Source organism: Artemia franciscana, chromosome 10 (assembly GCF_032884065.1).
Source record: "Artemia franciscana chromosome 10, ASM3288406v1, whole genome shotgun sequence".
Lineage (NCBI taxonomy): Eukaryota > Metazoa > Arthropoda > Branchiopoda > Anostraca > Artemiidae > Artemia > Artemia franciscana.
In genome coordinates, this window is record NC_088872.1 from 1,249,506 (window position 1) to 1,263,099 (window position 13,594).

A 13,594-nucleotide genomic window follows, 5' to 3' on the forward strand; every position below is an offset into this window, starting at 1 on the left:
GAAGTTGAACTTTAAAACGAACAAAAATTATTACTTCGCGTCCTATGCAATAAATTTTTGAAAAACCATTTCACATTAACAGGCTCGTTATATTTTCCTATATTTCTATAATTCTGAAATTCTAGCAGTTTACTGAAAACACAAAACGGGTGCAAAAAAAATAAAGAGAAACAGGAAACTCTTAAGTGTCCAGCAGAAAACAAAAGAATAATCCATAAGGCTCTCAAGGATTAAAAGTCTTTTTAAAATTCGTTAAAAGTCTTTTAAAGGATATGAAATCAATAGCTTTTACAGCAGGATTTTAGCTGTCTAAATTCCTCAAGATTTAGAAAGCCTACAGAAAGATTAAAGAAAAAAGAGAGCCTACAAGATTAAAGAAAGCCTACAGAGGCGGTTATCCTCTCAATATATTCGCCTTGTGTGTTTTTTAGTATTCTCGTTTGGCCTTAAAAACCCCATTTTTGATCGCTTTTCTTTCTTTATAATAATGCTAGTTCTATTGGTGGCAGTTGAGGTGGGTGGGTGCCCATTCTCTTCTCATTTTGCTCAATTTAGATATCGAAACATAACTTTTTATTGGAGTCTTTCCATTGGAAAGGGGTCTTTTGGCATTTTTTTTTATAAAATTGATAAAAACTAAGTGCACTATTTTGGTGTGGTATGGTACTTTATGATGGTATTATGGTATTATGATGGTATGATAATGGTACTTTATGATGGTATTATGTCGAATTTATAAAAGCCAATAAGATGTTAAACAAGCCTTTAACTAGCAATTTATCATGTTGCATTAGCCTTGTTGTTTTGATAGTCTGAAGACGACTTATGAATAATATTAAGGGGGTCTAGAAGGGGAATATTAAAAAGGGGGGTTTAACCATAAAGACCATAGAGATTATCATAGTATCCTTTTCTTTCTCCCCAGCCTTTCCATTCAGAAAACAGCACAAAGGCTCCAAATTCTCCGTGTCATATGCATATGCATGTCAGGAGCCCCCCCCCCCCCTGCAAGCATATATATACATAAATGGCTAAAAAATATAGAAATTATATAGTTTAAAATCTTGCCAATTTGAATATAGTCCCTTGACGCTGTAACAGGATTGCGGAAGTTAAAGACAGTTCTTCTTAATAAAAAAGGTCGTTGTTGAGATTAAAGGGTGAAATAAAATCATACATCTTTGAAAAACTAGGTAAATCGAGTTTGAATGGAACAGCAGTTATTTTCTTCTTTTAGATTTGCTCATGCTTTTAAGTAGCAGTCTGATTCGAGTTCTTGTGAAGCAAACATTAAGGAGAGAGGGAGCAAATATTTAGTAGGTTGCATTTATTTTAATTTGTGGGCTAAGCTGTAACCTATAACAGGAGAGATATCCGGTAGAAAAGAAAAATGCTGCAACTTTGTTTATTCAATTTCCTTTCCAAATATAGATATTGCTGCCGTCAAAGCTCTTGCAATCATCACGCTTCTACATACGTTGAATTTATCAAGTAATTCAACAGCCGTCCAAAGGTAAAAACGCGTATATACGTAAATAGTCAGTTTCCAAACTAAACGTACCGCTGAATTCAGCTGAAAGATGCGAATTGAATGTACATGCAAGAATGTCCCAATAGAATCCCCCGCAAAGGTTTTTTGGCAAAAACTTGAATCTGCAGCATTTTGCCCTATTTGCCAAAGTTGAAAAAATCGACGTCAACAAACTTTGTAGCGTCAACAAAAATTGGCATGCATTTTAATTGCATAACTGGAAAGACCGTCTGAAACTAATAGTAGCCTTAGTTAATTATTAAATTGTTAATTGTTAAATTATTAGTTAATTAAAACAGCATTAGTTAATTATGTCATTTTTGATAGTTCAACTGATATCTTTAACGTTCCTTTAAGAAAATTGCACCCCTTCCTAAACCAAGTAACTATAATACACTGCTGTTCAGGGGGTTAAATAGGGCTCAAATGGCTAATATCCATAAACATTTTAGATGGAAAAATTATTTTTCCGTCCCTGCGTAACACAAGCAGAGAAACGTCATAGAAGAATAAAGCAGAAACAAAATACTAATACCTTTTCAAGTGAACCCCCTACAAAATATTCGAAGCCACAAAATCCATCCAGAAACGCAGGCACCCAAAACCATCTGGTAATTGAAAGTAAGAATTCTACCCTTTCAGACCAGATAATTGCTTTTTTTTCAGAAAGGCTCAATCTTATTTAATAAATACTACATAACAAAAAGTGTTGTAGAAATGAACTCAAAGTCAAGGCTCCTAAATTATCTTAACCCCGGTTTTGTCCAGAACCAAGTTCAAAACAGGATTTAGTGTGGATGTGTTACCGTGAATGTCCGAAATCTAGTTAGTGTCGACATTCATCGGTAAGTGTTCGAAATTCCTTTTTCTCTGCTTGGACTTAATTAGCTTTGCGAGTCTGCTTTTTCAGTCTTATACAACCTATGATGGTGAAAGCTAAACTTAGGTTAGGTTAGATTATGTTAGTTTGGATTAGGGTAGGTTAAGTTAAATTTGGTTCTGAATATCAGAAACAGGTTAAAAACCTAACTTAAGCTAACCTAGACCAACCTAATATAATCTAACCTAACGTGTCATCAATTTTGGCATTGAAATTGCCAAAACATCCTAACTGTCATTGATTCTTTAGATAAATACAGAATTATTTCTAAGAGAAAGACGAGGAAAGGGTGGAGGTACATAAAAACGTTAAAAAACGCATCAACGATGTGTAATTGATGTTTAGCCCCTCTTGATTTCTTGGAATATTTCTGATCTACGCTGTTATTATAAAAAGTAAAGAGTAATATTAAATCCCAAAATTAGCAGAATTGATTCCGTATAGGATGGGGCTGCTCATTCCTCATCTGCATTTCCATTTTATGGTCGCAGAAACTTCGGAGGATACTCATTACGTCACGAATTGAGAATTTTACTCTTAATTTTTCTTATAAGTCGAAAGTGATTGGAGGCCAGCCAGGAACTTCCGATAGTGGATATTTTCCTAGGGGAAATCTTCCATGCAGGTTATTTTACGGAGGTGGGGGTATTTTTTAGGAATATTTTCGATGGGGGGGGATGCCGGCACCTGTTGTAAATATTGTGAGCATTTCGTGATTAAAAAAAAAAAAATCAGAAAAAAGCCCTTTACGTAGCGGAAAATCTTGTCGAGATAATAGAAATCGTTTTATAAGAATCATACTCAATGAAAAAGAGCCAAAAGCCAAAAACAAAGCTAAAATGTTTTTTGTCATAATTCAGTTAGATGTATAGACTTGTGAACCAAGCCCTAAAAAAACAAAGGGTAGAAATAGTAGCATGGTGAGGTAGCGACAGCTATATAGAATTATACTTTAGGTCCTGGTTTCATTCCCCAAAGCTTCATTTACGAATCTCAACTACTTTCGAAGACAATAAGAGGCCCTTATTTTGAATTTGACCCCTTTCAGTAGAACTAAATCATTCGTGCTTGCAGATTAGTAGAGTTTCACCTTTATCAGTGACATAGTTGAGGAAAGGGGCAAGAAGGGACATCTGTACCCCCCATAATTTGGAAAAAATATAATTTATTAAGTAGCTTTAAAACTGTTGCTTGTTTTAAAGAAAAACTTTTGTATAATTTCTATAGATTTCATTTTTTAAGCAAAGATATACACAGGGGAGGGTAATTTTCAAACTCTAAGAGTCAGTTTTTCCTTCCAATTGGCATCCCCGGTAATTTTGCTTCATTTAAGGTTTCTGCCGCAATGATGCCAAGATTGGTTCAGATTTTCTGAATGATCTTTGTCAAACAATGCCCAACGGATAAGTTAATAATTCTAACTTTTTTTTTTGAATACTGTAAAATTTGAAATGTGGTTGCTATTTCAACGTGGGAAATATGTCACAATATAATGTTACAGAATCTGCAGTAATGCTCAGACTTATCCTGTATTTTTACTTAGGCTGGGCTTTTACTCTGCCTATGATTTTTGTCGTGGCCCGCTCATATCAATGCTATTTATAAATATAAATCGATGAACACTCAAAAAAATCAATCTAATAAAAAATCATAAAAAACAAATACAGAAGAGAGTATAATGAGGACTTTTCCCAAGACAGTGAACGAACAAAACTTATTTAAATATTTCGGCCCTATATCGAAGGGCCGTCTTCAGCAAAGAAAATAATAAATAATAACACACTTACAATAAAATTTTATTTTATAGACTACGTGGCAGTCTTTTAACAATATGTCGCTATGTAAATACCAAATGTGAAATACCATGTAAAATACCAAAAAAAAATAATTCAGTCGTTGATAATATAATTTTATAATTTTACTTATAATTAAACTTTTACCCCCATAATTAGAGTATTTTAATCTCTCAGATTTTTTCTGCGTGTTTATCGCACGAGAGGCGGACTAGATTTGTTAATCAAGCTATTTTTGTTAAGGACTTCTGTGATATCTTTAAAAAATTATGCCTGCAGATAGCAGATAGCAGTCTTATTGGCATTGACATCTTATTCGTGAGCAAAAAGTTGCTAAAGACGACGAACTAATAAAGTTAATAAAAGTCTGTCCGAAAATGTTATGTTAGATGATTACACTAGAAAAAAAGAAAAATGCTGAATAAAGTTAACTTTATACTATACGAAAGAAGAACAGAAATAAATTTAATGCAAAGAAAGCACGCTTGTGGTTATTACTAAGTTTCAGCGGAATCTCTGACTCCACGTCTAATGTTAGCCATCTTAAAAAAAAAAAAATAGAAAAAAACTGCTAAACTGAGGATCTGTTTTAATGGACTTAGTATCGAAGTCACTCATTTTTAGAACCTGAATGATATGTCTGAAATGGTGTTGTCTCAACAAGAACATTTTCAAAAATCTATGTTTAAAGGAGTTCCTAACTTGGGATATTATGGTAAAATTTTCAAAGGATTGCTCTATAATTTTCATCCTGGTCGATTATTTGTTAAAATTCGATGGTTGGCTTTGTCAAATAAATGGGAATCTTCTCCCTTCATCCATCCCCTGGATACGGACTTGCTATTATTTATTTGTTTTTGTTGGCACAAGTTATTTTTTCTAGTACAATCATTGGTTCTTATATAGGCAACGTGCAATTTAAATGTATTTAAAGCCTTACATTTTGTAAGGTTGCCAAACTTTTGTTTTTGATGTAATTAATCGCAGGATATATGTCCATAGAAATCTTACACATTAGCATTAGAGTATTGACATCATTTTTCAGATATTGTGTTTGTACGACGCAGTGTTATATTTCTGTTTTTCGTTTGGAGCATTTTGTTTGAAAAATTATTTAAGATCGATAAAAAGAATTTGTATATTTAACTGATTAAAATAGGGCCGTTGTTTTCTTATTGGGACTTGATTGTATTAGGGCATAGATTTATGAAATCTGATCCTGTGTCAAACATTTAGTTCAAAGCGGGAAAGATTTAGTTTATATTTAGTAAGTAAGTAGTTTTATTGCCCGAAAAATCACAAGGAATAAAAATGGAGTATAACAAAGGAAACAAAAAAGTTAAGTCACACTAGGGAACGTCACCAAACGTATTTACACATTGTGTACATTAGCAAAACCACTGGTACAAGATGGCTAGCCATGGGTTCGCTCTTCCCTTAGCGTTTTTCAGAAAATTCTCGGCGACACGGTTAACACAGACTGTAGGATCGGATACACCATAATTACGCATGATATAGGAGTTACTCGTCCATGGTGGAAGTCTCAGATGGAACTATCACGAGTCGAAAAAACAGAACTCTTACTTTTGCACACTGAGCGGACAACAGGTATTTCCTAAAGGGTGCTACATACAACACACGTGGAAGGGCAATGACATTATACATCGATGCAAGATCTTTATGGCAGAACCGATGTCTGTTACCAATAACTGATCCGTTGGCAATCTGGATTTTCACTTCTACGTGGCACACAAGCAGCGTCCCGGTGGAGAGAAGGCTTCGACCGATTGGAAAACTAAGGCAATTAAAATCTCAGATAGCCTCATAACTGAATCACCCAAAGGGATTTCTTCTTCCCACTGGTCCTCATTGAAAACCAAAACGGCAGATTTTGACACATCAAACGACAAACCTACGTTATTGTATTACCTATTCAACACGTCAAAATTCTTCGATAGTTTAAATTAATATAATATTATAATATATAATAATTTATTATATATATATATATGATTTATTATAATAGTTATCAATCCCTCTTAAAACACAGGAAGTAGCTACTAGGGCTTGCATCGGCAAAACACTATTGTTGTACGAACTTGGAGACACAACCGAGCCATGCCTAACTCTTTTACGGACCGAAGCGGTTGAGATTCGTAAAGTATACCTTTCAGGAATAGGACCAGGGGCTGAAATATAATCCACTATAAATCATACAAACATAAAATCAGTGCATATAGCGGCAATAAACACATAAAATAATATTTTCTGTTTATTTTGTAGTTAGGAAGCGAGGGAGATGCATAAAAGGGTACATTTTAATGCTAGTTTATCTCACCTCTCATTGAGCCTCTAGGTAAACTCAGATTTCGTTCAAAGGGAGAGGCTTGGGAAGGATGGAGGGAAAAATAAATGTATAATACTCTGGGCCGTTTCCAGGACTATTCTTTTGGGGGTTGTCTGCTTTTTATTTTTTTTTTTTGGGGGGGGGGGAAGAAAGCATATGGAATCAATATGAAACCCTTCTTACTTTCTGTAATATTTCTGGTCTACGCTGTTAGTATGAAAATTAAGAGTAACATTTAACGGAAATATCAATACTAGCTGCAGATTTTAAGCAAATTCTTGAAATCGTAAAAGAAAATGGCAATAAATTAGACAGCTTATGCAATCAATTAGGTACTCTTACTACAAGGGTCGATAATCTGGATAAAGAACATTCGGCTCTTAAAAATAAGATGGTTAATAGTGAATCGAAAATTGAAAAAAATTGAAAATGATACGTCCTGCCTCAATTTGCAATTAAAAATTTGTACCGATGAATTAATAAAATTAAAAAGAAAAAATGAAGATTCAATGTGTCGGATTGTGAAATTGGAAGCCGCCAAGTTAGAAAATAATATCATCATATGGAATGCAGTTTGTGAGGATATTGATAATGCTAAAGCTTTATTTACAGAAGTTGTTCGCCATGGATTAGAATTGCCTGAAGTAAATTTTGCAATCTCGCAATATGACAGAAATCGTAAATTCTTAAAGGTGACACTAAATAAAAAGACAAGTTTTCTATTATAAAAAATTCCAGCAAGCTGAAGGACAAGACATTTCATGGAAATAATAGCAACTTGTTTATTAGTGATGATGTGCCAGCCGAAATTCGCAAAATACGTAAGCTGATTTTAGCGAAACGGGATAAATTGCGGAAGATTCCTAAATATGAGGCATGGATATCAAAGGGGATTCAGACAAACTTGTTTGTGAAAAGACCTGACTGATCAATTACAAAATATTCATTTAGTGATAGCATACCAGAGGTTGACGACTTTCCAAACGTTCAAGGACATGTAGGCCTACATCATAGTTTTCCAAGTGATGTTTCAGTGAGATAAAATCATATCGTCTAATAGTAAAGCGCCCTGTTAGTATGTTTTAAAATATACAAGTAGGAAGCGTTTAATCATGTTTTGTCTCGTATTTATTTGTTTTTTAGTTATCTTCTCACTAATTTTTGTTGCTCTATATATTTATTACGATTCTTTCTCTTTAGTCATCTATTTTTATTATGTTTTTCTAATGGTTTTTCTGAAGCACACAGGGGTCTTTATGAATAGCGGTAGAATATTGAAAGAATTTGTCTTATAATGAAGACATTTCTCTTTTCTTTTCTTAGTTGTTTCTGTGTGAGTTACCTTTTATTTTGGTTTGTTGGGCGCATGGGTCGTGGTGTGGTTATTCTTGACATGGTGGTAATATTTGATAATGGATAGAGATAGTGATGGAATTCCATCATCAAGGTTAAAAGAATTTTAGCGAGATTCTCTTTTGTTTCATTCAGTTTTCCAAAATATTGTAGCTAGTGATAATGAGGATAATAGCAGCATATTAGATATACCAAAAAATCAATATTTATTTTTGAATGGATTGGCAAAGAAAAATTCTAGAAAAAGGAGGATATCGTTTTGGAATTGCCGGGGCTGGAGGACTGCAAGGGATACAATTGACACTTTTCTATCGACATCAGATACGGACATATTCGGTTTATGCGAAACTTTTTTAGATGAGTTTTCAATTGAAAGTAATCATGTTGATGGTTATCAATTGTTTCATGTTGGGAGGAGTATGCAAAAGAAAGGTGGTCTTGGTGTCTTAATTAAAAGTTGCATACCAGCCCGCGCAAGACTAGAATTTTTGCCGATGAATATTGAAATGTTATTTGAATCTTGTGTTGTCGAATGCTTTTTTCCAAATAATGAGAAGATTCTAATCGCAGTTATTTACCGTAGTCCGTTAGCTAGTCAGATAGAGTTTAGAAATTGTTTTGAAAAATTCATGGATAAATTAGCTAGTCTTAATACTTCTTATCTAGTTATGGGAGATTTTAATATTGACTTAATGAACCTTGTTTCTTCTAATCAGAATAGACTGGATAGTAACACTTTGAAGTTTTTAGAATGTCCGCTATCTCATGGATTATATCCTGTATGTCTTGTACCATCCAGAATAACTGATACGTCAAATTCACTAATTGATAATATTTTTTCACCTGAAAGTGTTGTTAGTACATATGTCATTCCTGATGATTCATCTGATCACTGCATACATATGGCTGATTTTTTGCGATATTTCCCGCATAATGAAAAGAAGTCAACAAAGCGAAGAGACTTTGGGGAAAGAAATTTGTTAAAATTGAAAGAAGCACTCGGTGATGAAGGGTGGAGTTCAGTAATTGAAGAAATGGATCCGGATCAATCCTTAGATAACTTTTATAATATATTGACTGAGAAGCTTGATAATTTTTGCCCGTATAGAAATCTGAAAGGAAAGAGGCATACACCAAGAAAACCATGGGTAAATGCATCGCTTTTGAGGTCTATTAATGAAAAAAATCGCTTATATAAAATTAAAATCAAGTATCCCACTGAAATAAATATAATACGTTTCAAAACTATAAGAATCTGTTATTAAGGATTCTTAGAGAAAATGAAAGAGTGTATTATGAAAATTCTTTTAAAAATTCTGATTCTCCTTGAAAAACTTGGAATTTAATTAAGGAGAAAATTGGAAAAAATAAAAAGCTATCACATCCTGAGGTATTAATTAATACAAATGGTGTAGAAGTTAGAGAACCGCAAGATGTTGCTAATATGTTTAGTGATTATTTTGCTGATGTTGGTCAAGCGATTGTTTCAGCAGGAATAGATTTGTCCCCTTACAGGTCGCATAAAGAATATTTACCCCCCAATGAATGTACGAGCATATTTCTGGTCCCTGTTAGTTTTGCTGAATTTCATAAGATTATCAAAAATATAAAAAATGGTAATTCAGTGGGACATGATGAATTATCAACAAATTTGTTAAAGAGTATTGCCGGAGTTATTTTTGAACCACTTATCCACATTTTCAATTTGAGTATCAATTCAGGTATATTTCCTAGTAGATGGAAAATTGCCCGAGTAATTCCGTTGTATAAACAAGGCGATAAATCTGATGTAAGTAATTATCGTCCAATTGCAATTTTATCGCCATTATCTAAAGTGTTTGAAAAAATTTTAAAAGAAAGGATTTCTAGCTATCTAGATAAAATAAATTTCTTTACCAAATATCAATTAGGATTTAGGGCAAACCGTTCGACAGAACAAGCAGTTGCAGCTCTTTTATTAGAAATAAATGATTGTTTAGATGATAATTTCCATGTGGCTACTGTTTTCTATGATATAAAAAAAGCATTTGACACTTTAAATCATGAAATTCTTCTTGACAAAATGATAAATTCCGGCATAAGAGGGAAAGGATTGCAAATTATTAAATCATACCTATGCGGACGCAAAATCACAATAAATGTCGGTGGAAAAATGACTAATTTAAAAAGTCTTACTGATATTGGTGTCCCCCAAGGCTCAGTATTAGGTCCATTTTTATTTTTGATCTATATTAATGATCTTCCCCGAGGTTTGCATGAGAATATTAGCCATGCAGTTCTATTTGCAGATGATACAGCTATAACAGTTAAAGCTAGGGATTCATTGACATTGATTGAAAATCTGACTATAAGTGTTATTTCAGTTAATCGATGGTTTCGTGATTTGTGTCCGGGTGTCCCAGTCTATAATTTCTCTTTGAGGTTCCCGGTCGTCACTTATATTCCCTCTGTCTCGGTCGTCATTTGTGTCCCGGTCTGTAATTTCTCTTTGAGTGTTTTATCTTTTTAGTTTTTTTTTAGTTTTTTACCTTTTTTCTTTTTTCAGTTTTCTTTTTCTTCTTTATTTTTCAGCGTCACTATGAAGTACATATCGACGAACCTTTGTTTTTTTAACTTAAATCTGGTAGGCATTGATGACCTTATCCAAGTCAAAATCCCAAACCCAATCATCATCGCTATCATTTTCAGGTTCTTCAGTCATTTTACAATTAAACATTTTTCCGTGAACAAATGTCTTAAATACCATTAATGACGTCACCGTCATAGCAAAAATGACGACAACTAATTTCATGACGTCAGCCGACACAGAAACATGACGTCACCTGATCCACAGATCCACAGACAGACAACTTATTTTTATATATATAGATATATGTATATATATATATATATATATATATATATATATATATATATATATATATATATATATATATATATATATATTTAACTACGTAAAACATGCAAATATACAACATTCTTTGCTGTCCCATTGTCTGTCCATATAAATAGATTGTCAGTTTTCATAATAATTGTCCATGGGAAAACAATCCGTATTCAGATCTATACCGCATTTTTCTAACAATTGCCCTTGAGCTTTGTTGATGGTGATTGATAATCGAACATTCCCTGTGTCCCCGTCGTCATTTATATATCCCCCTGTGCCCCCGTCTTCCCCATTGTAGTTGTGTCCCTGTGTCCTGGTCGTCATTTATATTCCCTGTGCCCCGGTCGTCATTTGTGTCCCGGTATCCCAGTCTGTAATCTCTCTTTGAGTGTCCCGGTCGTCATTTATATTCCCTCTGTCCCGGTGTCCCGGTCGTCATTTGTGTCCCGGTCTGTAATTTCTCTTTGAGTGTCCTGGTCGTCATTTTTATTCTCTGTGTCCCGGTCGTCATTTGTGTCCCGGTGTCCCGGTCTGTAGTGTCATCTTATAATGACGTCATATACAAAGCCTTATATACTTATAATGACGCCAAATGCAAACCCACAAAAAAACAAACATGCATATATACAACTTATTTTTATATATATAGATACAGTTTCTTCTTTAGTTTTTTTTTCTTTTTTAGTTTTTTCTTTTTTTTAGTTTCTTCTATTTATTGATTTGTTTTCTTCAATTTGTCAATGTTCATTCTAACATTGACACTTGGAAAAATCTTTACGTGCCAAGCATGCTAAAGCTCCAAAAATTTATATTAAACCTCAAATTTAGGGGTATCTGTTTTAAGGTTTTCGAATAACTTTTATCTATTGTCAAAATATATTGAAATATTTGTGCAATTCCCAATATTTTTAGTTGTTTCTTTTTTTAGTTTTTTAGCTTTTTTAGTTTTTTTCTTTTTAGTTTTTTATCTTTTTAATTTTTTTATGTTTTTTCTTTTTAGGTTTTTCTTTTTTTATTTTTTAATTTTTTTTTTTTTAGTTTTTTCTTTTTAGTTTTTTTTTTAGTTTTTTACTATTTTTCTTTTTTCGAATTACTTTAATCTATTCTCAAAATATTTTGAAATATTTATGCAATTTCCAGTTTTTACATTCTAGTTTGTTTTCATAACAGACAGACAACTTATATATATATATATATATATATATATATATATATATATATATATATATATATATATATATATATATATATATATATATATATATATATATATATATATATATATATATATATATATATATATATATATATATATATATATATATATATATATATATATATATATATATATATATATCAATTTTTACCTCCACTATCCCTAAATCTCTCCCTTAGAACAAATTTTGTATTTACCTGAAGCCTCAATGAGAGTTGGGATAATTTGGCATTAAAATGTGCCCCTCGAGGCTTCTCCCTCCTTCCCTCACTACAAAAGAACAGATAATTACATTTTAGATTCTTAAAGCCCTTATATGCAAATAGTTTTAAATTTTTATGATTTTATGTAGTCGATAGTTTTTTTAGGCCCTGCATTTGACTCTTTTAGGACCTGGTTTCCGAGTACCTACTCAGTCATCTTCTCAGTAGAGGCCTTCTCCAGGCCACTTAGCCCATCCCTACGTCACGGATAGAGGAATGTCCGAAACATATTTTGGGTACCTCCACTAGGAGGAGACCACCAAGGGGTGACCTAGTCCCTGGAAGTTCAAATAGAAACTGGGACACCCTTGCCCGTGGGTCATAAATATAAGCGAAGGAGGAAGAAGGCCCCTCAAATGTACAACCAGCAGCAATGGGTTATCTTGCAATGTAAAGCAGAACCCCATCGTGGGAGGATCCTTTATAGAAGGTAAATTGCGACAGGGCGGAGGATTCATATTCATGGACAGCAGTCTCTGTAAACTTGTTGCCTTCACCACCTGCTGTGTATCATAAAGTCACAGTTGTCAGTCCGGAGTCTGGATAAAGTAAGAAGCATTAGGTGATAGGCTTGCACTCTGTCCCCTGGACTTGCTTTGGCAAGGAAAACTATCTTGCGACAAAAAGCGTGCGTCAAGTTCCGATCGAGTGATAGTCTTGGGAATATCCTGGATCAACCCTGAATTTTGCTGTCTGACTCAGAAGGCCTTGCTGCAGACCACCCTAATACAGAAGACTGACGACGCACTCAACGCCACCCCGGCATGAGAATTAAGTAAGTAAATAAGTTTCAACTGCTTTCCAAGGCAATAAAAAGCCCCTATTTTAAATTTTATTCCCTTCCTTTGAACTAAATCATTCAGGTTTTCAGATTCGCAGAGTTTGGGTACCTTTAGATAAATTAATTTAATTGTGTCTGTTTTTTTTTGGGGGCGAAGTACGCTGTATCTGCTTCCTTAGAAATTTCGTTGTAACCGTTGAATAATTTCTCTGAATAAATTTTCCGATTTTGTAATATGATGTCATGTGTGTGCATTTGACATATTTCACAATATGTGTGTGTTGCTGCAATGCCTTTTCAGCTTGTTTCAAATATTTTATCAATGCTATGATTCAAGAAAAGGATGCATTTTAAATAATTATTTCTGTTAAATATTATTCTTCAATATTGAAATGTTTTGATCTTGTGGTAAATAAAGTAGAAAAGGTGACGGAGTTTTTACTATTCGATTTGGTACTTCTGTCGAAATTATTAATCTTGAATCAAGCGAAATTCAAAGTTTCGAACTTATTCTCAAAATTTTTCATTTTATTAAAAGGACAT

At 33.4% G+C, this 13,594-nt stretch overlaps 1 long non-coding RNA gene across 1 annotated transcript in view; it reads left to right on the forward strand.

Annotated features, from left to right (window-relative positions):
• Positions 1–1,237: 1,237 nt before the first annotated feature.
• Positions 1,238–13,594, forward strand: part of LOC136031639 (uncharacterized) — a 35,768-nt gene continuing 23,411 nt past the window's right edge. Inside the window, exon 1 of the long non-coding RNA XR_010618547.1 lies at positions 1,238–1,316. This is a non-coding gene — a long non-coding RNA (uncharacterized LOC136031639). The remainder of the gene's footprint in view (positions 1,317–13,594) is intronic.